This window comes from Pinus tabuliformis, chromosome 4_1, assembly GCF_031772625.1.
Source record: "Pinus tabuliformis cultivar Carrire ecotype Pingquan chromosome 4_1, CPIR1, whole genome shotgun sequence".
NCBI lineage: Eukaryota > Viridiplantae > Streptophyta > Pinopsida > Pinales > Pinaceae > Pinus > Pinus tabuliformis.
In genome coordinates, this window is record NC_142303.1 from 566,817,491 (window position 1) to 566,829,217 (window position 11,727).

Sequence of the window (11,727 nt, forward strand, 5' to 3'; positions counted from 1 at the left end):
GTAGCAGTCCAGCCTCACTGATCCAGATGAGCTCCTCCTTCACTTTGAAACCTGCATTCACTAACAATCAAACGATTAAATAGCACTTTATAATCTCATAGAATAAAACATATTTAACACATAGACCAAGGAGTGCATGAAATAACTCATAAACAACAAGTTATTGAGAAGAATGGACCAATTTGCATTAAAGGTAATCAAAAGAAACCATTACAACCTGAGCCTTGGTGTTGTGCAAGCTCCTTCCAGGGTCCACAAGAGTCTTCCTTTACTTTGACAAAGCTCACCCACTTCCAAATAGAACAAGCAAAGATGGCAATCTCTCCTCACAAGCTTCTAAATGGGAGTCCTAATTCCTGCAGCATTTACCCTTAGAAATGTATAGCTTTCAACCTCCCCTCCTTCTGGCCCAATGCCTGTATTTATAGTGGTCTAGAGGAAGTTATTCAGGTCCACCATCAATGGGATAATCCCCTCTTTGGATGGGATAGCTCCCTTATTGATGGGATAAGTTCCTCTTTGGTAGGGGTGCATGAACCATCTGGAGGCGCTCAATACACGTCGAACAACCTTCTAGAATGCTCTAGAAATGACCACAAGTAACTTTTTAAAGATGAAACTTGCGCATTTTGACCTTTACAGGGGGACGCACCTGCCCCTTTACATACAAAGCGTCCAAAGACGCAGCTTTTGTGAACATTGGATGCGTACCCGTAGGTAAGGTTGAGAGAACCTGCGTACCCAGAGATAAATACATTTATAAAGACTTTCTCTCTTTTTTGGAGTTTGACATGGAGAGCAGAGGTATAAGACTTGCCTAAGAGGATAGCATGACTGTTGATAGAGCCATACTAACTGTAAATAGTCATGGTGACATTTTTAGTGTAACAATGCCCTGGGAGCTAGATCAGAGACTGAAGTTCCAAATCCATGAAGCCAATATGAATCTTATGGATGGGTAGCAGCGCGAATGGTTTTTGGCTTCACTCCTGCCTCATATAAGGGTTGCTTTATCACAGCAAAATATTGGGACCCAGGTGGAAGCCTTGGAGATTGTGATGAGATTGCATGAGACGTTGATTCAAGATGCTACTTTGGGAGTTCAACAGATTCACACGAGTTGTAGAACCTTTCCCTAGAGTTTCAAAGTCTGAAGAAGGATATAGTAGTTCGGCTAGAGGTGTGTGAAGAAGTTTTTAGTATAAAATGAAAGAGTTAGGGACACAACAAAAAAAACTGCCCAGTCTTTGCGAATTATGTTGCAGCATGAGGGTCGATGCCTCTGAGGTTAGAAACTCAAGCAGGGCCAAGTACAGGGCCCACACCATGGTGCGCTATCTGTTAGGTAGCTAGAAAACATGTGACAGACAATTGTCACTTGCTTTGGAAATTTTTACAGACACTACAATAGCTCTTCTGCAACTTCTGTAAATCGGTGGGTCATGAGGAGCGTAACTGTTGTAGCTATGAGGTAATGATGGATAGAACACCTGCGTATCGAGTTCAAGGAAAAACTTAGCCTCTAGATTAAGGCATTGAGGGAGCGCAAGGAGGATATCAGGGGCATAGACAAGGCCGAGGTGGAGGAGGGCCTTGTAGAGGTCAAGGAGAAGTGATTTTCTACAATTGTGGAGTGCTAGGACACTATGCATGAGAATGTATGAACCCGATGTGACTATCATGCAAATATTGTACGCAGTTTGACCATGTGATTGAAGACTGCCTGTATTAATAGCTAAGATGCGAGAAAATGGGACACACCCTCAGCAGCCTACGCAAAACCTACAAATGATGAGGGCTAAGCCTCACGAAGAGGATTCCAATGTGAATATTGTGCTGTGAAGTGGAATGACGATTGGTGAAGATAAAGGAAACCAACATGAAGAAAGTGAGTGGGTCCACAAAGCTCCAGAGAAGGAGGTTGGATTTGATTTGGAGCACGTAAGGGAAACTTTTATGGAAGAAAAGAAAAGCTTAGCTATGGCTTCTACCTCAGGAAGTCAAGATAAGCTGCCTAAAGAAATGGACCCCTCTATGCTCACTATTTTCTTGGAGACCTGTATGAAGCGGTTGCGAAATAGCAAGTGTTGGGCATGGAATGCCCCCCAACAACATGTTTTGGGGCTCAAAGCCCAAGTTTTGGTCAAAATTTTTGTAAGACTCCACGAATTGTGGGCACGGAGCGTGAAGTATAGGATGAGTCATAGGGTTGTCCGCCCTAAAATATTGTAATGTAATGTAAATTCATGTCGGCCTACCCATGGTCCACGGACCATGGGAGTGTATAAATAGAGTGAGGCTCTAAGTGTAAAGATAGTGATTTTTTAGAGAAAAGAATAAGAATGGTGCAAGCATAGAAGAAGTGTCTAAGTGTATTGGTTCATAGTGGTAGGAAGAGGCTCTACAGCTGAGTGTGCATAGGCCTAGTAGAGTCTGCAGCTGAGTGTACGGACCCCTGCAGCTAAGTGCACAGGGTGGTGTCGAGTCTATAATCTGGATTGAAGAATAATAAAGAGAAGTTAATTTCTATTTCTGTGTATCTATTGTGCATTGTATTCTTTACATTTATATTGGTTTATTTATTACGTGCATTGATATGATTGCTGAATATGTTGTAATAATCATTAATCTTACACACACAAGTTAAGTAGTCAGGTAATAACAGATTAAATAGCAAGGAACTTGGGTATTATATAGGTTTCACCCTGAGTGGGGTTGTGCGGAAGCAACATCATAAGTTGCGAAGGAATAACAAGTGCGTGTAGCGACAAGCACACAGGGTCAAACCGTGGACCTCCAGAAGCCCATCAGACATCCCTAGGGTGCGGAAACTTGGTTCCAGCACCCTCCCATACTACTTCGGGTGAAACCTCAATTCGCACTCTACGGACGGTTGCCGAAAGGGCCAGTAGTACTGGGATTTGCTTGGCTAAATCACCTCTGAACCTAGGTTAGGCCCTTACAAGCCAACAAATGGTTCCGTTGCCGGGAGTAGGATCTGCATAAGGGATGTTTGATGTCGTGCCATTGGAGCCCAACAAAGAAATAAATTGAAGAGTGGTTGGACAAGAAGATTCATGAGTTCGTGACACAGGAAAACAGAACTATGCTAGTATCTAAGGAATAGTGGTTGGAACGCTACCTGTGTATGGAAATCCATGAGATTTTCTTTGCATCCTTTCCTTTTGAGCTGTATGAGTGGATCGCAAAGTTAGCAGATAGCCAGGGAAGGTGTAGGCTCGACAAACCAATAGTGTGGACTCTGGAATTAGTGTGCAGACTAGAAGCGTCAGAAGATAAGATCGCGTGAGTTGTGGACCTTTGGCTCGATCAGATAATAGGAGGATTTATCACTAAGTTTGTGGTAGACACGATTGTGAGCTATAGTGAGGTAGAATGACGTTTTCTCAAGGGACCGCGAGGTAAGTATATTAAATCTTTGAACACTTGGATTAAGATGTTATTGTGTGAAAAGCGGGTTATGCGAATAAATTAATGTTTGGGACTATGCGGAGCAGGAAGATCTACAGAAGCGGAAGTAGCGAAGAGTTAGAAACCAATCCCTTAATTTCACTCTTGCAGGAGAGCAAGGAAGAGCTCACGAAGGTTTCTCCGAGAAGCACGGTCAGTTTGATAAGACAACGAATTCCGCGATTACCACCTCCACCCACAACGCCACCCATTTCACCCCACTCACCTCCATCTCCACCCACTCCACCTCCGCCACCCACTCCACCTCCGCCACCACTGCAATTCAGTATGGCAAGTGCGATCAAACTACCAGTATTTAGAGGAGTGGGGAGTGAAGATTCAAACCAATTCTGGTTTGTGGTGAAAGCAGTATGGGAAGCACAAGGTGTCGCAGATGACAATATTAAGAAAGCTACACTGGTAACCGTACTGCAGGATCGCGCATTAACACGGTATATCAAGCATTCTAATGACCACCCAAACGTAGGAATCGCAGAGATCCAAGCTGCACTGAACAGGGAATTTAGCAGGCCAAAGTTAGAAACACAATCAATCATCGGGTTTAAAGAGATTGCAATGCTCTTAGGCGAGACCCCCTGGGATCTGGCTCAAAGGCTAAAGAGTACGATTCGCGAAGCCAATATGATGTTAATGGATGGACAACATTGCACATGGTTTGTAGCATTTTTGACACCACACTTAAGGATGACGTTGTCACAGCAAAAACATTCCACCCAGGTCGAAGCATTGGAAATGGCAATGAGATTACATGAGACCCCTATACAAGATCCTAGGTTGGGAGTCCAACAAATCCACACAAAACTGCAAAACCTGTGTCTGGAAATGTAGAGTTTGAAATAGGACAGGGAACCTTGGACGGAGGCATGCGAGGAAGTATGGTGCATAAAATGGAAAGGCCAGGGGCACGATAATGATCACTGTCCAGTGTTTGCGAACTACTTGGCAGGAGGAGGGTCGATGTCATTAAGACCGGAGGCACAGGCAAGGTCGAGCGTGGAACCTACATTATGGTGCATGATCTATCATATAGGAGGGAAACACACTATGGATAATTGTCATTTGTTGCAGAAGTATATGCAGATGTCCCAACAATTGTTTTGTAATTTCTACAGGTTGGTAGGCCACGATGAACGCACTTGCCGAAGTTATGAACTAATGATGGATCAGACCCCTTTCTACAAGGTGCAGACCAAAATGCAAGCCCTTGACCCCAATACAGGGATGGCGCATGCTGGATTTCAGGGGCGCGGTCGAGGACAAGGCGAAATGGGACCAGGAAGGGATCGCGGACAAATAATTTGCTACAATTGCGGAGGGCCAGGGCACTATGCTCGTAATTGTACCAACCCGACGAGGATATCATGTTTGTATTGTGCTCAGTTTGATCATGAGATAGAAGACTACACTTTGCTGATCGCAAGGATGCATGAAAAGGGGGTATTCTAGCCCCCTCCAACACAGAATGTATAGATGATGAGATTTGAGCCATGTGAGGAAGACCCGAGTGTAAACATGATGCCCAGGAGCGGTATGACCACGGGAGATGATAAGGGGAAGCAGCCAGAAGAAAGTGTGTGGGTTCACACGGCTCCTACAAAGGAACTCGAGTTTGATTTAGAACACGCGAAGGAGAAATTCATGGAAGCTAAGAAGAGCTTCACAAAGGCCTCCACTTCAGGTAGTAAGGATCAACAAGAACCAGGAATGGATCCTCCCATGCTCACTACCTTTCTGGAGACATGCATGAAACTATTGCATGATAGCAAGGCAATCAAAGGACTACAAGAACTTATCACTAGATGCACGGGGTTAGGAGAACCGCACATGGTCTGGAAACTAGGGAAACATGCCTTGCGCACTGAAAGGGAAATGAGGTTGACTCCGTAGATTGGTGAGTACGAAATGGATTAGGTAATCCTAAATCTGGGTTCGGACGTGAATGTACTACCAAAGCAAACATAGGAACGCATGGGTAGACCTGCGTTACAATGGTCCCCTATTCAATTACAAATGGCAAACCAACAGAATATTTTGCCAATGCGAAGATTGCAATGCGTAACCGTAGATATTGAAGGGGCAAGCACGCAGGTGGATTTTGAAGTGATAGAGATTTTCGATGATAGTAATCCCTATCCCACGCTACTGGGAATAGACTATGCCACTCACATGAACTGAGTCATAAATCTGAAGAAGCGCAAAATGATCTCTGAGAAAAATTCACTGCATGTACCAGTACCATTGGATCCAGCCGAAGGAACATGGTACACTGAACTAGTGCGTGACCATGATAGTGATGACAATCTCGATTTTTTTTACAAGATAACTAAGTGAGACCAGGATTGGGTGAATTTGACTGCAGATGGGGGAATTTCGTGGGAGCATGAAATCTCCTGCACTTCAGATTCAAACGAAGAAGTAGAGCGATGGCAGAATTGGTTGCATGAAGTAACAACACTTAATTGCAACATGAGGGTTATATCACTGTGTTGCATGACAACAAAGGCAAGGGAGCTGCCGCCATATGATGGATTGTCAGTAGTGGATGAATTTCTGAGCCAATTTGAAAGTGCAGTACCAGAACAACAGCGGTTCGATGCACTGAAGTGGGCACTGTGCGCAACACCCGCACAATGGTGGGGTACGCATCAAGGAAATATTTAGAACTAGCGCGGATGCAGAAGGATGATGCGCCTACATTTTGGAAAACCCCAGCTTCGAATGAAATTCAGTCAATAGGGGGGAACAACTTGTGCACCCACCTTTCTTGATGGGTACAGACATACGCTGAACAACCCGCACATGCACACACTAGCCCCAAAATAGAGAATCAAAACAAATCACAACAATAGGAAAGGCGACGCACACTACCACTTATCCACGTTGAAGCATTTGATCGGGTGTGCAGGGTACTGAACAAGGCTGATCAGGTGAAATGAAATGATTGGCGCCTATGCGTGCCAGTAGTTCAATGGGCCTACCGGACCATGTGCAAAGCACTGAACGCGGAGACGATCCCAAAGGTACAGAATGGAGTGCTAACCATACTTATGGAAGAAGATCCAAAAAAGGATCTGCACATACCAGCTCCCGCAGTGGCGGCAGGGCGCGAGGGCAAGGAGAAAAAAATCACACATCTACACGAGGATGAACATCTAAGGATTTACGAATCCATCCGGCACAGGGGCCTTAGACTCCGCGAACTCGAAAAAAACCGAGTACGATTGAGGAAGAAAATCATTTTGATGGATGTTGAAAACACGAGGCTAGAAAATGAGATCGTGCAAGCATGTCTCGTTGAGAAACCAAGGAAAACAAGGCCAAATATGGAGGATCATACTACTACATTAGATTAGTGTCACCGAGAATTTATGACTCTGCTGCCATTGCTACGATCCCACCTTAACAAACGTAGTAACTAGGGGAGCGCACTACATACAGAAGAATGCATGGCGCTGACTGTCACGAAGGCAATTGAGGAGTTTCCACGAACCACACTTAAAGGCGAGTTGAAGTCTCACATAGGTGCCATGACCACCTAACTAGCCGTAGGGGCACAGTCTCAGTGCTCCAGGCAGTTTAAAGAGAGCACAGGACTATAAAAGAGTTTGTTTGGGAACTGCGTGGCAAGGGATGTGCACATAGAATCAATCTGTCCCAAGGTTCGCACCTACGCCTAGGGGGCTGCACTGCCACGTGGTTAGGCTAGGAAGTGACCATTGGTGTCATTGTTCATGATGGGATGTTCGATTTAAGACAAAAGAGAGCTGGCGGCGGGCATTTAAGACACGAATTAAGGACAGGATTTGGGACAATCTGCTGCCAATAAAGAATTAATGACTCAAAATTGGGGGGAATGGTTGAATTCAAATTCAAAAGGTACTATAAAACTCCAAGGGCTAGCCACGAGACAACACTTTTTCATTTCAGATTTGAGCAATCACATAGAGCACAGAGTATTAAGTGCCGAGCGATATTTGAGCCCCCAAGTTCACGAACAAACACGGACAATTCAAACAGGATGACGACTACCAGGGGAGGTGTGGGTTTTGTAGAGAGTACCGACACCGAAGCGACATAGAATCCCACGGTGCAGGATGTCCCTAGAGATGCCGAGGATGCACCGAAAATTCTGTAATCACCTTGGATGCTGAGACCAAAGAAGGATAAGCAGGTAGCGTGACTAGTTCGCATGTCCCCATGAAATCCGTGGTTCGGTAAACTCTCCATGGAATAAAAGGGCAAGGTTGTCACCGATGAGATAGACGATGAGGAGGAGGATCTACGATCCCTCATCGATGAGATAGAGGCAAATGAAGAAATGGAAGAAGACATCTAGTTGGTGCACCCTGCAGCAAAATTGCCTGAGTATGTCCCTCCACGGAAAGGGAAAGCTAAGGTACCCAAGGATTTGGATGCCACTAAGAGCGCACTCCAAACTCCGCTCCTCCCTAATGGAATTGTGTTTGAGGGCTAGGCCTTGGGCCACGTGCCCACAATGAAGTTTGAAGATTATGACCTTGCAGAAAGTGAGAAGTTCCCACATTTAGAGATTGAAAACCTCATGAAGCAGAGCACAGAGGGGACAACTACAACACTAGAGCTGTGGAAATGGCTGCGTGGTGTGGAGAAGGCTGGACTACTTCATCTACAATGGATTCCACACTTTCACCACCCACCTATCACAATTTTCATCATTAGGCAGCTGCATTTCCTAGTGCACAATGGGTACTTATGGTTGGAGGAGCCTATTCCCATCACGGAAAATATTATTCACAGGATTTCTTAGCTCCCCTGTAAGGTAAAGGACCCCAAGGGGATAGCCAGAAAAAGCAGAGGTTTGGCACTTGTAGAGGCCATGAAGAAGAAATACAAACTGGAAAAGAAGAATAGGGGTTACGTAATCAGCAGCATTAAAGATAAAGGGGTGTGCATAGCCACCCAACTCCTAGCCAGGAAGGTGATGAGAAAATGCCATGGAGATGAGGTACCAGCACTGGTAGTTGCGCTGGTAGAGCAATGCATGGAGGGGGTCCAATTCAACAAGGTCGAGTTCCTCTACAAGGAGTTCCTATCTAACTACAAGGAAGCTCAGGAGCAGGGAAAGACCTTCCACTACGCGTGGTTGCTCTTGTCTATTTTACTGGTAACAAGGGAACTCCCTGAGGACAGTCAGTTCCCTAATATTGAACAGGACTTACCAGAGGCCGCAAAGTATGCGTCGCTCTGGGCTACTAAGGACGCCACACGGATCCATGAAACTAAGATTTTTTGGGTGATCATGGAGGCGAGCATCCAGATGTGGATCAACAAGAGGCTGCACCTATCCCCCACAGTGTACAACAATTTGTGGAGCTTTGCAGACTTCAAGGTGGACATGCGTAATGTGTATATCAAATCACGTAAGGATCAGGCACAGACATGGACTAAGCTCCCCTTCATCGCCATTAATGATGCGATCTTCTCAGTGCTAGAATCATGGCCTCCCGAGTGGCGTGCCCCAGATCTGGTGGAGCAGGATAAAAAAGCATCACAAAAGCATAAGGATGTAACCAAGTTGCGTATCACCTAGTTGGCCTAGCAAAAGCGCAACGAAAAACTAGCCGCGGAGGTAAGGGCTGCCCGCGAGGCAGTAAAGGCAACCACAGAGCAGGCAAAGGCTGCTGAAAAAGTAGCAGCAGCACAGGCAATAGGGGTGACCATGGCGCAGGAGGAAGGGGCCCAGAACTTTTCTACAGGACAAAGAGCAGAGGACACAATAGAAGGTGCGGACCCGAGCACAACGTCCACATAGCTGAAACGGTCGCACGTCACGGAGAGCTTAGGTCCACAAAAAAAGGTTAAGGCATCCAAACTGGACATCAAACTGATTACACTAACAAAAGGTGACCTCTACGACGTCGACGACATGATTCATGAGGTCACTAAGGAAGCACTCCAGGAAGCCATGACAGAGCAACAAATTGTGTTGGGATCCCTAAGGGTGCAGCTACAAGGACTTCAGGTGCGGCCCCCATAGGAAGGAGCAGTAGCCACCTATGGCACTGTAGGTACATTAGCAGCGGAGCAGCTGCTACACGCAAAGATGGCCAACACCATAATGTTGCTAGAAGGAACGCTAATAGCGGAGAATGAGGATGACAGAGCCACAGTAAGCATGATCAAGGGAATGGGCCTTAATTTGGCTGCCCTTCTGTGAGACACATTATATCTACTACAGGATGGCTTCACAGCAGAACTCCGCGCTAGGGAGGGTCGCCCAATCCATGTATTGAGTGAGTAGAAGATCAACATCTAACAACTCAGCCTACAGTGTGGCGAGTTAGTGTCACAGAATCAATAGATCACGCAAATAGTTGATGATGCATGTGGGTGCGTTCCAAAATTGTCCATCATCACAGACCTACCCACAAAGATGCAGATCAACTATCTGTCAAGTGGAGTCCGAAGCACGGGTGAGGAAACAACGCGAGTGCAGTTGAAACTGAACCTCCAGATTGCTGAGTTGTGGCTGAAGGCGCAGCCTTCCACTCCTCCGGAAATTAAAGAACAACGCGTTAACGCGATTCAAACAAGACTAGGATAAATTGGATGGGCAGTGCAGGACTGTACCGGTATGTTGGACCAGGCTTTTGATGTCCTCACATCCTTGCAGGAGGACCCCAATATACAACACCTAGAAATAGAGGCGCACAAACTGTAGCAGCAGTATGATAGTGTTAGGGGAACTGCATAGATAGTCTTCCTCACCCAACGACTGGCAAGGATGCAGCAAGCAAGGGTACTGAAGGGGTAGGTGCATGTTGCAAGACAGAAAGAGGCAGTTCTCAAAGCACACGTCCAACCTTGGATTGATGAGGCCTTCACCATTACGGCTGAGATTGAGGGCAAGCTTGCGTAGATGCAGGGACTATATGCACTAAGGCGGATAGCAGAGCCTCACAAAGAAGCATCCGAAGAGTGCATGTAGTAGGTCTAGCAAACCACAAAGCAGTGTGTCACGGACCTCCGAGCAATACGGGACTAGTTGGAGGGGCTATGTGCCAAGATCACTGCGCTAGCAAAGTGACTTGGGATGAGTCATGATGATTTTGTTGGGGGCATGTTGGGCGTGGAATCTCCCCCACAACATATTTTGGGGCTCAAAGCCCAAGTTTTGGTCAAAAGTTTTGTAAGACTTCGCGAATTGCGGGCGCAAAGCACGAAGTATAGGATGAGTCATAGGGTTGTCCACCCTAAAATATTTTAATGTAATGTAAAGTCATGTCAGCCTACCCATGGTTCGCGGACCATGGGAGTGTATAAATAGAGTAAGCCTCTAAGTGTAAAGATAGTGATTTTTTAGAGAAAAGAATAGGAATGGTGCAAGAATATAAGAAGTGTCTAAGCGTATTAGGTCGTAGTGGTAGAAAGAGGCTCTGCAGCTGAGTGCACAGAGGTCTAGTAGAGTCCAGATCTAAGTGTGTGAACCCCTGTAGTTGAGTGCACAAGGAGGTGTTGAGTCTATAATCTGGATTGAAGAATAATAAAGAGAAGTTAATTTCTATTTCTGTGTATCTATTGTGCATTTCCTTCTTTACAATTTATATTGGTTTATTTATCATGTGCACTGATATGATTGCTGAATATGCTATAATAATCATTAATCTTACACACACAAGTTAAGTAATCGGGTAATAGTAGATTAAATAACAAGGAACTTAGGTATTACACGAGTTGTGCCCTGAGTGGGGTTGCGCAGAAGCATCATCACAGGTTGTGAAGTAATAACAAGTGCGCATAGCGACAAGTGCGTAGGGTCAAACCACGGACCTCCAAAAGCCCATCAGACATCCCCAGGGTGCAGAAACTTGGTTCTAGCACCCTCCCATACTACTTCGGGTGAGACCTTAGTCTGCACTCCGTGGATGGTTGCCAAAAGGGCCAGTAGTACTGGGATTTTCTTGGATAAATCACCTCCGAACTTGGGTCAAGCCCCTATGGCTGCAGAGCCTCTTCCTACCACTACGACCCAATACACTTAGACACTTCTTCTATGCTTGCACCATTCCTATTCTTTTCTCTAAAAAATCGCTATCTTTACACTTAGAGCCTTGCTCTATCTATACACTCCCATGGTTCGTGGACCATGGGTAGGCCAACATGACTTTACATTACTTTACAAAATTTTAGGGCAGACAGCCCTATGACTCATCCTATACTTCACACTTCGCGCACGCAATTCGCGGAGTCTTAGAA